General features: G+C 41.0%; 1 protein-coding gene across 3 annotated transcripts in view; it reads left to right on the top strand.

Annotated features, from left to right (window-relative positions):
- The window catches only part of LOC120729737 (unconventional myosin-Ic-like), a 61,869-nt gene that overhangs the window by 7,573 nt on the left and 36,733 nt on the right, over positions 1-17,563 (top strand). The window lies entirely within an intron of this gene.

Genomic DNA, 17,563 nt, shown 5'->3' with positions numbered 1-17,563 from the left:
AAGACAGCAACTACACGGCTCACGTCACAGGCTTGCACACCTGATGCAAGCAGAAGGTGCTGCAGTGTTAATCATTTTAAATGAACCATCTCTTAATGGAGCTTTAAGAGACCCTGTGTATGTGTCAGAAGACGCTGGACTTGTGCTGAGAGAGTGTCTGCAATTGAGGAAGGGCTTGGTCCACAAACCTGTCCACCTGTTAACCTGTGTGTGGTTTGGAAGAGGTAAACATAATGCAAGCAGCTGGCATGTAATGCAGCCCACAGGTGCTGATGGCTGTCACGGGGTGAGAAATCTGACCAAAAATACTGAGGCAGTGTTATAAAACCATTATGCTGTTTTTATCTTTGAGGAAATTGTGTTTTGGCATCTGATCTGCTGAGCTTCATCTTGATTATAAGAGAAGTTGATTACCCACCCAGCAGAAAGGGGAACGCAAAATAGCCTGTGCTGTTAGTTAAATAAATGCATGTGTAGACAGAAACCAGAAGATAGAAGTTCAGAAAAGTGAGCCAGAATGGGCGGGATAGTCCTCCAGGGGTCAAGCTGCAGCAAGACCAGCTGACCAGTTCCTTCAAGGTCACCTGAAGGGCAGGGCCTCCCTGTGCTGACTAGCATGCTGCAGCTGCTCCTCAGCGCCCTGTTAAAGTGCTCTAAGTTTGATACAAGCTCCTTTTTTAAATGGCAGCTTGTAACTGGAGACGATTAGCCCTGAAGCAGGGTTGTACTGATCTGCAGGGTGGTCTAATTTGGGTAGCTCTTTAAAGAAAGTGCACATGGTGGAATTTTCAGCGTGCACAGTCTGCACAATTATTCTACTTGGCACAAAATGCACATCAGCGTGCTGCAGTCAATACATTTTTCCAAAGCAGTTCCACCAGTTGTATACTCTGTGGTCAGTCACGTTTAGCTGCAGTTTCCATTGGGCTGATGTGGGCAGAGGCTTGAAGGCAGTTCTTCCCTTAGTGCTGTACTGCCGGCTTTATTTTATTTTAATGGGCTGGGCTTTCGGAGATATTTTGGTTCATGGCTGAGGCCGAGTTGTGGTGAGAGTGAAGTTTGGTAGTTTAGGGTGAGGTTGGGCTCTTCACTGGATGTATTCCTACTTCTGCATGGCTGGGTGTTTTCACTTTCCCACTTTAAGCACAAACACAATGCAAGGGTTTGTGAAATGCGTGCGTGTGTTTTTTAGATTATTAAGATAACGTTATGAGCTCAGTTTTTTTTCCCACACTCTCAGTTTTAATTTCACATCTAATTCTTACATGGATTGTCCTGGCTTGTTCTTTGCCTGTTTATCTGATCAAATACTAGTCATGCTACCCTCCACATTGTTATGGAAGTTAGTAGATTCCTTCATGCCAGATTTCTGCTGCCAGTTTCTGCAGTGCATTGCAGTGAGACCAGATGGGTTAGGGGATTGCCTGGAGCTGAATAAATATTGAATAAAAAAAGAACACTGGGCGACTCCCACTTTGAGCATTTTGTTTTGGCGGATACAGGACCTGCTGTTGACGGGGTGAAGGTCTTCCCTGGCCTGTAGTTGCTCAGCTGCATGTCAGGTGGACTGCAAAGGGCACACCTGACAGCCTGGCTCTTAGCCAGATCACTACCATCCGCTATACAACAGGAAGAGAGAGGAACGCTTGCATGTGTGAATGTGTGGTGTGTGTTGATACACGCTAATGTACTTAAACTTTGCAATAGGAAATACTCACTGGGGCGGGGGGGGGAGACGGAGAGGAATTTCCCTTCATTAACCTCATAATGTCAACTTGTCCTGTCAGACTTGTTGATGTCAGCAAATGGGATGTGTGTTAAAGTTACGCTTGTCATGGTAAAGGGAGTGTAAACTTGAATGAGAGAAATGTACAAAACATTGGGTTTGTGGGCGGGAATACTGTCAGGGCCCATGCACAAGTAATGCCTCCTAGGTGACTAAGCTGCCTGCATGTAATGAGGTTTGGGTTAAGTAAAAAAAAATTAAATTAAATTAAATTAACTGCCATTTTTGTACTGAAGAAATTATTAGTTGAACTGTTGACTGTATATAAAAGATGGATGTAGACACAGTGGCATCTCCCATTGTTTTCTAGACTCTGCCCTTTGAAGCCTCAGAGTTAGCTGGCACGTTATTTATTTCTCAACTATAAGTGACCATGTTTGCACAGGAGGGTGGAGTGCTTAGTTAACAACTAACGCTAGTGAGCTTGGCTGGCAAGCTGCGTCCATGAACAAATGCAATATACATGATAATGATTAAAGTTAATACTGCAGTTTAAAAAACAAAAACAAAACTGAAGCAGAAACTTCATGCATGGGCTTTCACATACAGCATACCTAATATTTGTTAAATAATTTCATTAAAGATGCCAACACAGTCAAGAGACTCGATACTAATGGAAGTGAGCTCTAGTAGACGTTGGCTGTGTTGGTCATGGTATTAAACTAACTTTGGAAAAAAAAAATTGGGTTGGGGACCGCTGGTTTAGATGACGACTACCACTTGTTTGCATGTGGGAAATGAAATCAGACCTTGAAATGGGAAGGTGTTGGAGATGCTGGAGGGGAGCGACTATTGATCTACCCTTGGGCAGACAGACTGTTGGAGACAGAGAGCACAATAACAGATTAACAACAACCATGTGGGCTGGTATAATCCATTTCTATGGTTGTAGACTTTCTACATGCAGAATAAACTTTTTTGTTTCTCATCTCACCACGACTGATTTCTGGATAAGCAATCTGTGAACAACTAGCAATGACTGTGTGCTTGTTTCTTAAAGGTTCAGATTTCAAAGATTTAAAATAACAGAATTGCTGTAAAAGCTGAAGTGACTGATTGATAGATTTATTTTTTGTTAATGCAGAAACTTTGTGTAGTTGAAGCACTGGATTAAAGAAAGTATTCAAAGGAATTCAGTTAAAGTTGAAGGACCAAAAGAAAGTGTAGATCAAAGTCATTTGAAAATTTTTCCCCAGTTGTTCCTGTTTTTTTTTTTTTTAATAAACTTGGAAGCCGATGTTATTGTAAGCATCAAAAGCATTGCAAGTACAATTTTCATGAACACTGACATTTGCATGTTAGAACAGCTCAGGTTTTTCATGTCATTTACAGGTTAAGACCTTAAAGTCCCTGTGACGTTAAAGTTGACCTGTGATGCTATTCCTGGCATGGGTACTATAAAAGTACTAAATGCTCTTGTTAAACACAAACAGCATTTCAAACAATGAGGTTTGCATGTGCACAAGCATTACCTGCGGGCCCAAAGCATGAACTCGGACAGATTTCTTTCTACTCTTGGCTCTGTGTGATGAGAACAGGTATCCTTATATAGTCAAATGGCAAATGGCCTGTATTTGTATAGCGCTTTACTAGTCCCTAAGGACCCCAAAGCACTTTACACATTCAGTCATCCACCCATTCACACACACATTCACACACTGGTGATGGCAAGCTACATGTAGCCACAGCCGCCCTGGGGCACACTGACAGAGGCGAGGCTGCCGGACACTGGCTCCACCGGGCCCTCTGACCACCACCAGTAGGCAACAGGTGAAGTGTCTTGCCCAAGGACACAAGGACTGAGACTGTCCAAGCCAGGGTTCGAACCGGCAACTTTCCGATTACAAGACAAATTGCCAACTCTTGAGCCACAGTAAATGCCACTTGCTGTTAAAATGGACAAAAAAGAAGTTGTAATGTTTGTTCAAAAGAAAATTGGCTGAAAAACTGGATGTCTGCACACACAAAAGTTCTCCACTAAACATCCTGTATCAATGAAAGCACAGAATCACAGTTAATGTCATTTACCTTTGTCACAGAATGATCTCGATGAAAAGATGTCAAATAGACAGGTAAGACTGCAGTAATTCATGACTTTTGTCTAATTCTTCATCTCTTTAACAAAATCATTTACATAAACGTGCTTAGACTCAGTAGTGGGGTAAACATCAGTGCCATTTCAGTGTAACACCAGTCAGTCACTATAGTTAGGGTTAATCAGAATGAATCTCAAATAGTGAGCGACACTGCTCTCTTTATTGTTGCTGCACCACTTTACAGTTTGATGGTGTTTGTTAGTGTTAGGGTGCTGGAACCCTCTAGCTGAATGGAAGTAATGAGAGCTTGTCTCTGACAGTGAGTCAGAGTGTGTTACCTGTATGATGATGACTCGCAGTCTCGTAGGGTATGTGAGTACAGTATGTGCGCCTGGTTAGTTTTAGTTGTGGGCAGCTGCTTTAGCATTTCCATGTAATTCTTTCCCACATCCCAAAGCTTGACGAGTGGTACAGCGAGCCCTGCCCTGCTGGGAAAAAATGCTATGAGTGACTGCATCCTGCTTCTCCTCAGTATTACAGCCTTGACTGGTGTGTGACTGGAAACCACCCTGGACATGAGTCAAAATCCACACCAGCTTCACTGCCATTTTTGTACATGCGGTGTGACTGTAGGAGATGGGAAGTCCTCAAAAGACTGAAAGTTGAATGCTTGAGTTTTATTTATTTATTTGTCACAGTTCAAGTGTATTTGATGTGATGAAACGGCAAAAAGAAACAGACTGATGCCTGCTAACAGCCCTCAGTCACATCTGACAGGTTGAATTCGACTAAGTAAAGAACTGCTCATTCATGTTTAGTTACACAGTGCTGACTAAGTTGCTTCCTAATTCTGTTCTGTTGTAAACAGCCTCACCTGCACACCTTTACTCAGATTAACCCGATGATACAAGCTAAAAAGGTAATCCAATTTCCTCTGCTCTTGCACTTGTTCAATGTGTACTGGCAGGCCAGAAGGAGAGGAGCTCTGTGGGTGTTTGGAGGATCTTCTGCTGTGTAGTTCTGTTGTAACATTTTGGATCATTTTTCTTGGACTTTAAACCCTACTGGATTTGGCTCAAACGCTTACCTCCAGGTTAAACACAACAGTTATAAACGTACAATAATAGATATTTATTTGAATTGTACTCTGGCTCTGCCGCCCACATAAGCAGTAGGTAGGTGGTCTGAGGAACAAGAACACTCTCCTTGTCCTTACACTGGGCAAGTCAAACTGTGTAAACCATCCCAAAATAGGCCTAGAACACCTGTACATTTACCTTTTTAGTCAGGTGCGTGCATGTGTGTGTGATCTGCCCTCCTTACTCTAACAACAGGCAACCAAAGCTCTCTGGATCCTGCTGGGAACTTGCATGTGATTATGTCCACTCCTCTCCTGGTTATGTAATGTTCAATATCATCTGTCATTGTAAAGGCACACCTACCTGCTCTGTGTTTGCTGTGGCATAACACCAAAGGCAAATCTCGGTGTTTGTTGAAAAAGCGTTCAGTGATTGTGTATGCTGATGGGCATGGGAGCAAATATCAGAAAAATTTAAAGCTTTTCCCAGCTGTGCAGAATTCAGACAGGCTCAAATTTTATTCTTCAAATAAATTCCTCATTGTAGCCCCTCCCTACTCAGCACCCCTCTTAACTATGATAAGATTCAGGTTTACTATTCTTAGCTCACTGCGTGACTCATTCAAGTCAGATGTGTTCACACTGAAATTTGAGAATGAGGCATGTTTGTGTCATGTGAAACTGGAAAGCAGATGGAAAAGAAAAAGTCTGAGAAAAAAGAACTTGATGAAATTCCTTCGCAAACAGTTGCTGCCCTTTGGTTTAGTAAGCTGCCTTATTAAGTACACTTGTGCCTAAGCGGTATTGGACATAACCCCGAAATTTAAACCTCATCGCAAAATGCATACTTGCTAAGATTCTTCTCCCTGGGTCCATATCTTATATCTGTCTCAAACTGTTAATTGACAGATTTTATTTCTTTGTTTTTTATGGTTTTGTGACAGAATGAACTCATATCAAGTGTAAGAACCAAAAAGGACAGCTACATGTATCAGTATCAGTATTACCTGAGATCACTCTGGTTTTTTTTGCTTGGCTCCAGCCTTTATTAGTTTCTGAACGCCGTCATCGTACAGTATCTGGTAATGGTAGTTCTTGCTCTGCTCTACAGCCCCATGAACCAGATCTCCACTTGCTCCACCTTTTGGTTGGAGTTGACTTCCAGCTCAGTTTTTTAGAGAAGGACTCTTGCCACCAATAGCAGTCGGAGATGGGGGAGTTGGAGTATGTCTGACCGTGAGGCAAGGTCCTTGCTGGGAAAGCAGCAGATCAGTGATCACCACAACATCAGCCTGGCCAGTGAACCAGCTAGTGAGTAAACTTAAGATAGGAAGAGTTGAGCCTAGTATATAATATTGTTCAACTGTGTAATGTGAGAATAGTGCGGGTAATTGTTTAGTAAATTCAAAGAGTGGGTGTGTGTCATTGAATGCGCTACCCTCGCCTAAACCAAACAGGGTAGTCCAAGTAGTTAGAATACCTCTGATGCCAGAGATTCCCCCTTGTTGAGCTGTTGAAAGAGAGCAACTGTCTGCCCTGATTCTCCCAACACTGCCCACAGTTCATGTGTGAAAGGAGGTTAACTGGAGAGCGTGTATAATAAGAGCCTATCCAAGTCTCCCTTGACTACCTAGATAGCTTATCATTAGTCAGTTCTCAAAGTTCTGGTATCAAAGTTCACCAACAAACCACATTCACTATAAAATTCAGTGATTGTTTTAGTATGCTCTCATACCTGTTGTACTAGCCACACAATAATTTATATAGTGGCTTTCATGAAAAACTAGTTTCAAATAAGTGTTGCAAGACTCTGAATAGGCAGCCCAATTTACAGGAAAGAAAGTGTGTGTTTGTTTTCATTTGCCTGGAGTGTGGTGATAATAGGCTGTCCTTGGGTAAGTCTTTGAAGGCTTCTCTCTCTCCACCTGCTTGTTAACCTTTAACCAAGTCTTTCCATGGAGCTTTGATAATGTCAGTACTAATATAGGCAGGGGTTGTCTTAATCTGAAAAAAGAGAAATTAAATTAAAGGGAAGAAAAGTTATGAAAGAAGTGTTGGGGAAGGAGGAGGTTGACTGTGTGAATTATAAGTGCACAAATAAGAACCCTATTCTTTCTGTAGAAAACTCAATGTGGCATGAAGGAAAAGGCAGATAGCAGCGGAAGCAAAGACGAAAATAAAGCAACCTATGGAGTCTGGAGGAATGCAAACAACAGCTGATGGATGAGATTAGAATGGCTGGCATGAACTAGGCTTTTTTGACAGTTTTTTTTTTTTTCCTTTCCCCTGATGTCTTACATATGTACAGTGTCCTCATACAACCATGTAATGCACATTAGTGGCCAAAGGACACCAGGTTCTGGTGTAGTTGGGTTAGGTTACTGTTCATTAATTCTTCAGTCAGTCTGTAAAACCCTAACAGTGTGGGAGTGTTGGTACTGCTAAAGCCTAAAAATATTTGATTGTTTTTCCCAGGCACAGATTCAGTCCATTCTAATATGGGCTTTCTTGAATTTAGACGATTCATTGACAGACCTGTTGGTTGTGTAGGGTTAATGTGTAAATGTGTTTAATCCTCCTGTGTTTCACATGGTAAGGGGTTTATGTCATACTTTATACTAAAGCACTGTGCTACAACACTGTAAGACCAGCTGCAATCCAGAAAGGAAGGAATTGGAGGGGTGGGTGATTAAATCCTCAAAATTATATCACAGTATTTCAAAGAAGTTTGCAATAATGGTATTTCTGATGATGTAGAAAGAAAGTAGTGAATGTTTTATTGATGATTGCAGCTTGCAGGCAGCAGCCTTTAATAATGAAAATTAAATGAAGCGTATTTTTTCAGCCTTCCTTTCAATGGGGGGCTGTTACTGTTGATAGACTACTTCAATGGTGTCAACAAGGTGCTGGCTGCAGCATTATAATGCAAGAGCAGAGACCCAGTATAGGTCAAAAAAAGTTTTTATGACATAAAAATGCATATTGGCATGCATTCGGTATACAGTGGATACAGGTTTTATAGTGGAAGGTATAATATTGCAATATGATGCTGGAATCTGTCCATCTGCGCACAGCTGGAAGATGGGAAGGTCCACGGTGCTAGACTTAGGGGATTGAATTGAATTGATGATGCAATTCTGATCAAAAAGTGCCACCAAACATACAAGATTATATGTTAACACAACGGGGCACCCTGCCAAACTACAGTGTGTATGAGAGACACTGTCAGATGACAGATTTGCTCTGGAATGACTTTCAGTTTTCCCTTCAGGCCCAAAAAGATCTTGTTGAAGTTTAAAAGAACAAAAAGCAAAATTACAACATCAGCAGCGCCTTAAGCCCCAGACAACCAGGATTTCCTACTCCTGATTTATGTACAGGATATTTGCCAAATCATCACAGTTACCCTGAGCCACATTCCTGCTTTACAAACAGAAATTAGCAACTTTATTATCAAAATATCTACAGCCCTGCCCAGTCTGACTATGACAATTGGTTAAGACGTTGTTACATGTGTGTCTGCGTGCGTGTTTGTGTGAACTCTCTGCAGTACTAAAGTGAGACTTGGAACAGCTGCTCTTGTAGGTTCCCCAGCGGTATTGAATTATTATGGGTGTGGCAGTTGATTGAACACATTCTTAAAAAGATATTTAATCACACTGACTAAATCTAAAATGGGGATTCTACAGTTTTATACTAGTTCTGTCCACTCAGTCACCACTTTTTGACTTTGCATTCACAGCCTTATATTAGTTTTAACAATCGGCAGCAAAGATTTTGTGTTTATCATTTTAACATCAGTATAGATGCCGGAAATGTTAAGCTGAGAAACATCACTGGGAGCCTCTATAAGCTTGTACAATACGTTTGTCCATATATATGTTTATGTTGATGTTGCGGGTTAAAGATTTCCATCTTGCGCATTGTTTATTTGTTTATCTATTTATTTATTTATTTTTACATTTGGTGGCTTCCACACATATTCTGCCCTTCTGTCTCCCACATATTACCACTCATCCCCATCTCCACCCTCATTCAGAAAATGCTTCTGTCTCTGTTTATTTCAGTCTCAGGATGCCAGTCGCATCTGGCAGTGCATTTCATCACTGAGGATGACCCATATGTAGCTGTCTAGTCACTACTTGCTGGCTAAAACCAAATGACCTGAACAAGAGGAGTGTGTGTGTGTGTGGGTCTACACAGGGGCAGTTGTCTTGCTTTGTGATATGTTTTTCACTAGAAGCCCACGTTGTGGTTGTAGGTGGATATGAATATTTAGATGAAAGTGGGAAATGAAGTGAACCGTGATGTCTAGCTAAAGTTTGTTTAGTGTAGTATTGCAGACGTGCATTTCTCAGAAGCAGTTGCATATGTATGTGTCTGTATTTTCTGCCTCAGCCCTACCCCAGTCAGAGAGGAGAGCGTTCAGAAGATGTTGCAGTTAAACTTTGTGTGACCAAACTGCAGAGCAGCTCCCTTGCATTGGGAGAGGGTCTGTGTTAAGTTACTGTCTCAGGAGATTGCTCTCATAGTTTAAGCTGTTCAAACAAGCCTTCGCAGTAATTTGTCAAGTTTAATGTAGGTTTGTGCTGACATGTCAAAAACACTGTAATGACAAACTGGATGGCCTTCTATTCAAACTTTCACTTTGTCAGCTCCCCTTTTCTCCATATCCTTGCCTCCTGTACCACTCACGTGTAAATTTAACTGAACACTAATGACTTTATTGTATTCCTGTATGTGGATGCAGGCAAACACCAGCTAATTTGATTGCTATAGCACTCTTAATTGATCTTTATAATTTAAAATTTTATAAAAAGTAGATAATAGGAGGGAGAGGGAGAAAAATAACACAGGCAGAGATAGAAGTCAGAAAAACGGCTCTGAAATGAAATAACGAGAGGAAAGAGGCTTTAGTAGTTGGTACTATTTACACTGCTTTAACATTCTCAGTAACTGCACATGTGCAAGCTTCTTTGCAACCAAACTCCACCTATCATGCTGTGACTGTCTTCATCTGTTGTCATTTATACTGGCCTGGGGAATGCATGTGGAAGGGAGGGGAGGTGCTTTACTCACATATGTGCATGGAAGGACAGAGCTATACCATGCAGAAAAAAATTTGACACTCTTTTGGCTGTAATCTGGTTTTGTTTTGCCTCTCAGCTGAACTGTTATTAACATCTAATCAGCAAAGGGGAAGTGCTCAGAGTAAACAGGAAATTTGCTGTTTGGGAACATAGCAACTTAGTCCATTTAAATGCTACTGGACTGGATGCATGCCGATTTGCCCAATTTTTGTGTTGTTAGTCAAATCTGATGAAATACTTCCTTATTTGTTTAGTGCAGTCTAAACAGTATTGTGTGCATTGTTTATCCTGTATTCGTGACCTCTGTAGCTCATAGCAATAGCAGCGTCCAGGACATGCAAATAGACACAACAAGGAAAACGTGTCTGTGCGTGTGTGTGTGTGTGTGTGTGTGTGAGGACCAAAAATTTGAATGCTACTATACTTGTGGGGACCAACAGCCTCTTATAGGGACAAAATGCCCATTTGGTTAGGCATTCATTTTTGATGGTTAAGGTTACTGTGCGTGTGTGTGTTGAGTATTCAGAAAAGATTTGTCTACAGGAGTAGTCAAAACTAAATGTGAGCAGTTAAAACATCTGGCTAGTCAGTGGAATTGGTATGAGTCTGTAGTGGTTTCTCAGAAGCTCCTCTCCATATAAGGCCTGCTGGGTATAAAAGGACTGAAAGGCTCTATCAATAGAAGAGCAGGAAAAATGTGGAGGAGAAAGACTAGAAAAGGTGAAGAGGGGTGGGAGAGGGAGTGAAAAAATGTAGGAGATATGAGAGGGACACAAAAGAGACTGAAGGAAAGACTTAAGGAGTATTGGGACAGATTTGCACAACATAGAAAAAGGGGCGGGAATGGGGGTAGGACAGGCAGAATGTGTACTACGTTTTGAGTTGCACTTCGGCAAGTCAACACCTGCCTGATGTTGAAATGGTTTGCTGAATTATTTGTCTGTGTTTTTTAACCTCTGTACCTGCATATGACAGTTATACATACTTTGGGCATTCCTTTGGGTTTAGAGTTGACTAGGTGTTAACAATAGTTCCCTCTGTGTCATTAGGAGTTGGCTATACCATTTCTCATCATCATTCTCATTATTGTTATTATTATTGTTGTTATTATTATTATTATTATTATTATTATTATTATTATTATGTAATCACCATATGTTGGCTGCATGGGTATACAGTGGTATACATAGTGTACAATATCAAGGATCGAGTAAGATATTGAAATCAAGTTTCTGTTAAGTTTGTCAAAGCAAAGAAATTTTGAAGACATTGCATACTTCATAACTATTGATCTGTAATGCTAAAGCTAAGAATCTACTATATGACCTGTGTTAATGAGATGCCAGTCAGCTTGACCTCTTCTGTTATGCACAACACTGGGTGTTATTGAATGGAAAGCCACACTGCGTTAATTGATTTTTTTTTTTTTTTCCAGAATAGATTTTTTTGGGGAGTCTTTATGAAAGCACAGAAGCATATATGGCTACATGGAAGCCCTTCTGCATTTCAGTGCATGCTGGCAGACTTGTTGTGAAGTGTCACACCCATTGACCCCTGCTGGGCCTGTATCACATCAACATCACCAGCTGTAAAAACAGTTTAAAATAGGGTGTTAATTTAGGGTAGTGTTTTACGGTTAGAGAGCCGCCTCCCAGAAGTTCTCTTCAGTCTGAAAATGTAGTTGAAGAGCTGGAACCTTAGGTAGTAGTGGCTTAGATGAACAAACTGCCTCCCTCCATTCACACAGAAACCATCTCTGCAAAACTTGGCTGCCAGCTTAGCTCAGTCTAGGATTATGGCTTTGTGGAGGATGCTAGACAATCTAGGAAATGCCAGCATGACCAAAGTGCTGCTACAGTGGAAGTGTTGGGTGTGTATGTGTGTGAAGGGCAGGGAGTGTCCCGATATTTGGTGGGTGCAAACTGGCCTGCAGTTTTTATGAACCTAATTTGAAGCATGCGGCTCATCTTTTGTCACGTGGTTTCACACCTGATCTTACTGGCAACATCACACTTATGCTGTGCTATGGTCTAGTGCACATGGACACACACACACCAACACACCCACTGTGGTGATTCACTTAACCCGGAGGAGTCAGGCCAGTGAGAGAGTCACATTAAGTAGGTGGCAGAGAGAGAAACAGGAAGTGTCTGAGTGTATCTGAACCCTGGGATTCCCCCTTGTGTTAATATCGTGTTAGGCCACCATAAACTGACAGACCACCGGTTATGTCAGAAAACACACACACACACACACACACACACACACACACACACACACACACACACACACACACAGTAGTTTAATGTCTTAATTCCTCTTTAGTACAACACTTTCACCATCTGTCACCAACTTCCTGTCTCTCTCGCTCTCTCTCTCTCTCGCTCTCTCTCTCTCTCGCTCTCTCTCTCATATATGCCCTCTCCTCTCCGTTTCCCGACTCTTGTTTGCCGCCCACTTGGCCTGCATTCTTTCACTCTGACATCAGGGCCGCCCAGCACTGCCATTTATTTTTTCTCTCCTTTTTTTCTTTATTTTGTGTGTCTTACTCTGCTTGTTCTCTTGTCTCCTTTACTAGCCCTGGGTCCCTCACTACCATCCCTCCATCTTATGGAGCTGGAATAAAGAATTATAGTTGTATTTCTCGAGATAAGGTCTGAGATGACCTTATTAGAGAAATTTCCTCTGTGGCATCATAGAACTGAAATAGAACTGAAAAAAAGTCTGAAAGAGAGGGTTTAGTGCAGGTTGAAGTTTTGCTCTGTGATCACTTGAAGTTATTATTTGAAACTTTTTCCGTGTTTAATATAATCCATCCATCGTTCTAACTGTATGAGAGAAAGTGAGGAAATCCATCCACAGCATATATTTCTTAACTGAGTATCTAAAGGGACATACAAGCTGTTTGTGCTGTTGACCTGCTATTTATATTATATGAGAAATGGGAAGAAGAATAAATGTTGGTGTTAAAATTACCTCAAAGGCTGATGATTTTACATCATTATTCAGAACAGAAAGTGTAAGTAGAGTATGACGTATGAAGAAGGTTTATGAGAAGTGGGAGGAAGTATGAAGGAGAGAGAGTGAAAGAGAGAAAGTGAAATGTTGAGAGCATGAGAGGGTAGTGGAATGACTGTCTAATGTTAGGATCTTGTTAGTATTGATGTCTTGGTTGGGCAGCAACACACAGATTTACAGAGACTTGAAGCAGGAATTTAATGGTCCAATGGAGCACAGGGAGCAGCTTTAGATTTTCTTTATGATTTGTAGCCAGTAAACCAGGGTCTGATCCTCCTCTGGCTTTTGACTCACACTCCTATTCACTCCACAGCAAAGGAAGTCCAAGAGTTCATGCAATATTTATTGTTCAAACTATTGTGATGACTTGTATTAGCACTGATTACACGAACAGCTTTGTTATGTTGGAAGAACTTGTGGAGGAAAACCAGGCCCGACTGAAAGCTACAGTCCACAGAAGGAGCCAGTGAATGGACTTGCTGTGTGTGCGCGGTGATTTTTAACGCCGAGGATGCACTGAAATAACACGTCTTTACACTTGGCTTTAGTAATGATAATTCTCTTCCCTACTTTTTCATCAGTACTTACACTGACAGCGCTTCCTTACATGTAATTTAAATCTGGAGGTAATTATAATGGACATGAGTGGGGAATTTATAAGGGCATACGGATTGTACATATAAAAGAACATTAATGTAGAGTGCGTGTTTCAGTCGCATCCATTTGTTTTATTTCTTTATCTTGTCTCAGTTCAAGCTTTAATGGTCTGTTTCGTAACCCTTATCGTTCAGGCCCAGTCTAATCTTTCTGGCACTAAAGCTGGTTTTGGTTTATGGTGCTATTTAACAGCAAGGGCCAATCCCAAGCTGTTTTGCTGATCTAGTCACGTCATATATATCAACATGTTCAATTCCTGAGATGTGTCATTATGATGAAACTTTTAGAGCACAGGCTGAAATTGAACTATGCAACCCTTTCATCAAGGGTGTGCTCATCATGATGCAACGGTGGGGCGCTGATAAAGAAATGATCCTGAAAGCTTGGGAGGAATCTTAAAACTGTGACAATCATTATGAGCTCACCGAAGCTGATACTACAGATTTGAAGTGCTCAGTTATATTTACTGTATGTCAAAATACTTCTTGGTTTGTTATTCACAACGACTTTAGATTCTTAGACAGCAGGATGCGTGCTTGCTTGCACACCATCTGCATCCTTTATGTGCACTATGCAAACAACGTAAAACGCAAGAAACACTGGCCAAAACTCCACAGGCAAGCTTTAAATAAACAAATGAAGTGTGATTGTGTGTGATAGATGCTTGAATCTGTGGAGTGTCATTCATTTTCTATGGTCTCTGGATGTCACGTTGCTTCCAGTCCACAGCTTTACTCTGTGGAATTCAATGAAGTTGTCTTTATGTAAAATTACATGAGAGCAAGTGTTACATTTGTACTAAAAAAATAATGTTGGTCTGCTATAGCCATTGACTGTATGGACACAGCCTCTGGAAGAGCCTTAAACCTGCATTCTTTCTAATCTCCAAGAAAGGGGAAGCTCTGATTGTAAAATGAAGACAAACTGTAATGAAGTCAGTTTATACTTATCATTTATAACCCCACTAAACACTATCTTCAATTCTTTTTAATACAGTATATTGCTGACTTAATTATGGTGACAATACAAGACAAATGGATGATAAAGCCAGATAGCCAGGCGTGGGCCACGGCTATCTTATGATTACCAGGGCACTACTTTATGATTGTGCAGTGTCCTCAGCTCGGTGAAGTCCATTTCCGATTCATGCCATCTGCTTTCAAATGAACAAGATGCCCCAAATTTTGAACTTGAGGTTTCCAGACAGAAATGACAACTCTGTCCATCTGCAATGTCTTTTTAAAAGAGATATTAATACTTTTTTTGGAAACCTTGTGTTGGAACTTGGCCAGCTGTCTTCAGCTCCATACCTCTCCTTTTCACACACATACACAGTGGCAACAACAGACTGAAGCAGGAGGGGACAGTAACTAGTGTGACCATAACTTCCTGCAAAATGCTGCAGAGGCTTTCACACTGCACTGACGTGGAATAAGAGCCATAATCAGATTAAAAACTGTAGAAGTTATCTTGTTTTAATTATCACTTTCTCTTCACCATATTTCTCCTTTTATATTATTTAGTATCAAAACATGATTAGGCTTATGATTGGCTGAACACAGTGTGCATATTTGGCACATATAGCATATTGATCATTAGTATGGTAATAGAGCATATGCAATTTCTTTTTAAAGAAGTGCATGGTACATACGTATCACAGTGTGAGTTCTCACACTGTGATAACTCCATGTGTTTGATTCAGTCTGAATCAAACACATGGAGTTAGTCCTGTGTGGTAGCGGTTGTTTTTATATATATATATATATATTAGGGGTGCAACGATGCACAAAATTCACGGTTCGGTTCGATACTTTGGTGTCACGGTTCGATATTTTTTCGATACAAAAAAAAATGTTCATGCCTTTTTAATTTGTCATTTATTAAAATTATAAATATATATTTTAACTCAAAAGTACAGTTTTTAAATTTAATGTTGCTGAAACAACAAAGTAATAAAAAAAATCTATCTGATCGAGGAATCACTCATCTTTGGAAAAGAGAGTTTATTACAGAGAAATGGCTTTTTCCAAAATAAAAGCTATACTATACGTGTCTTCTGGGCTATATTCTCAGCAGCATATTAAACATATCAAGTCCCCATAAGGACAATCATGTGCTAACGGCTGTCTAAATAACTCAGGTAAAGTTTGTAGCATGCATGCTTGTTGTTTTTGTCTGCTTCCAATTGTCTTTGCACTAGGATGATATCGGAGTAAATGTGCAATCATATTCGTTGTGTTCCCACTAGTGCTTTCAGGTTGATCTCGTTGAAATGACGTTAACGCCACAACACGGCAAATCTCCGTTAACGAGCTACCGCAGATCGCCCTGTGCGTGGGGCTGGACGGCCAACACGTTAACGAGCTAACTGTGCTAACGCACTAGTTCCCACCAATTGAGCATTGTGTGCCACATCCAACATACTGTTTTACTTTAGTCCATGACGCGCTTACCTTCAGGGTCATATGTCACATGAAAACCAAAATAGTTCCAAACGCCACATCTGAATGAGGGTGGGGGAGGTTCAATTTGCCATGTTGCAAGGAGAGCTTAGCTTCTGTCTGGCTAGCTTGCCCTGCGCTCAGTGAATCTGCGTTCGACTACTCCGCCTAGGCTGCACTGTCGAGCGCAGATCCACTGAGCGCTCAACACAGACAGCATCTGCAGAAGGAAAGTTGATAAAATAAATTAAAAATTTTGTATTGTTCGATACATATGCCTACCGAATGAATATATATATATATATATATATATATATATATATATATATATATATATATATATATATATATATATATGTGTGTGTTTGTATGCCCCACATAATCCTGAAACTTTGAAGAGGAAGTGAGAGAGGGAAAAGAATTTGATTGGGGGGTGGGTGGCTGAGAGAGAGAGGGTAATTGAGGGGAAAGTCAAGTTCCCATTTCTGGTTTCCCACGGAGTCGAGCTCACACGCATTTCCCTGAAAGCAGTCGGTGGGATTTCAGTTGTTTTTAAACTCTTTCGGTCTAAACAACACCATGTGCAATATTCCCCTAGCAATAAGAAAGAAAATCCCCACAGATAAATACATGCTTTTATTGAATAACCCTGTAATGATTAACTGTAACCGGTGACATGAGAGCTGGACGGTATGACTACAGTGCTGCAAAGTAAAAAAATATCAAATGATGGCCTTATGCTATATGCTGGTGGCAATTACAGTTGTGATGGGCACAGAGGCTGTAACTGAGTAGCCCAATAGCAGGTATAACACACTGTTTGTATTGTCTCCATGGCTTTATGTTCTTCATAGTCCTTTTATACCACATCATTTATAGCTCCAGAGCCATAAAGGACAGCCTGGATATGGTGGTGATGTAGTGAGAGCAGGATGCTATTGTCAGGCAGTACGTCCCATCTGCTGCACTGATAACATTCTATGAAGTGCATATTTTTTTCCCCGGCCTTTGGTGTTTACGAATCCTCCGCCGGGCCATGCAGGGTCCACTTAACTAGAACTTCAAGTGAAGTGGGGAAAATGGTTTGGATGGCGAAGAGTTAAATGTGTGACAGCTGAGCAAGACACTGGTGGTGAGATACAGCCCCTCCTCCTTCCAGCTCCTTCTAAATATGCTGCCTCAGCATGAGCCTGCAGAAGCACACACACAAACACACACACAAGCAGAGGCGCACACCTCTACTCTCCCAGCACTTGCCAAAAGAAAATGTGAACCACAAACATTAGAGCTTAGGAGTAAGATGAGTAAATCCATCCAGATATTTGGCATCTTCTGTCACATCGGTGCCTGTGTCCTGCTGACTGTCCGCTGTGTTCTTACACTAGTAAGAGAGCGAAGGACCACGTCTGGAAAACATTACTCAGATTCCTGCAGTACAGGCTTTGATTATACTGGCA

Source organism: Simochromis diagramma, unplaced genomic scaffold, assembly GCF_900408965.1.
Source record: "Simochromis diagramma unplaced genomic scaffold, fSimDia1.1 OVJJ01000348.1, whole genome shotgun sequence".
Taxonomy (NCBI): Eukaryota; Metazoa; Chordata; class Actinopteri; order Cichliformes; family Cichlidae; genus Simochromis; species Simochromis diagramma.
Note: the sequence above shows the minus strand (reverse complement) of the source record. Positions and strands in the feature narration are given on the sequence as shown.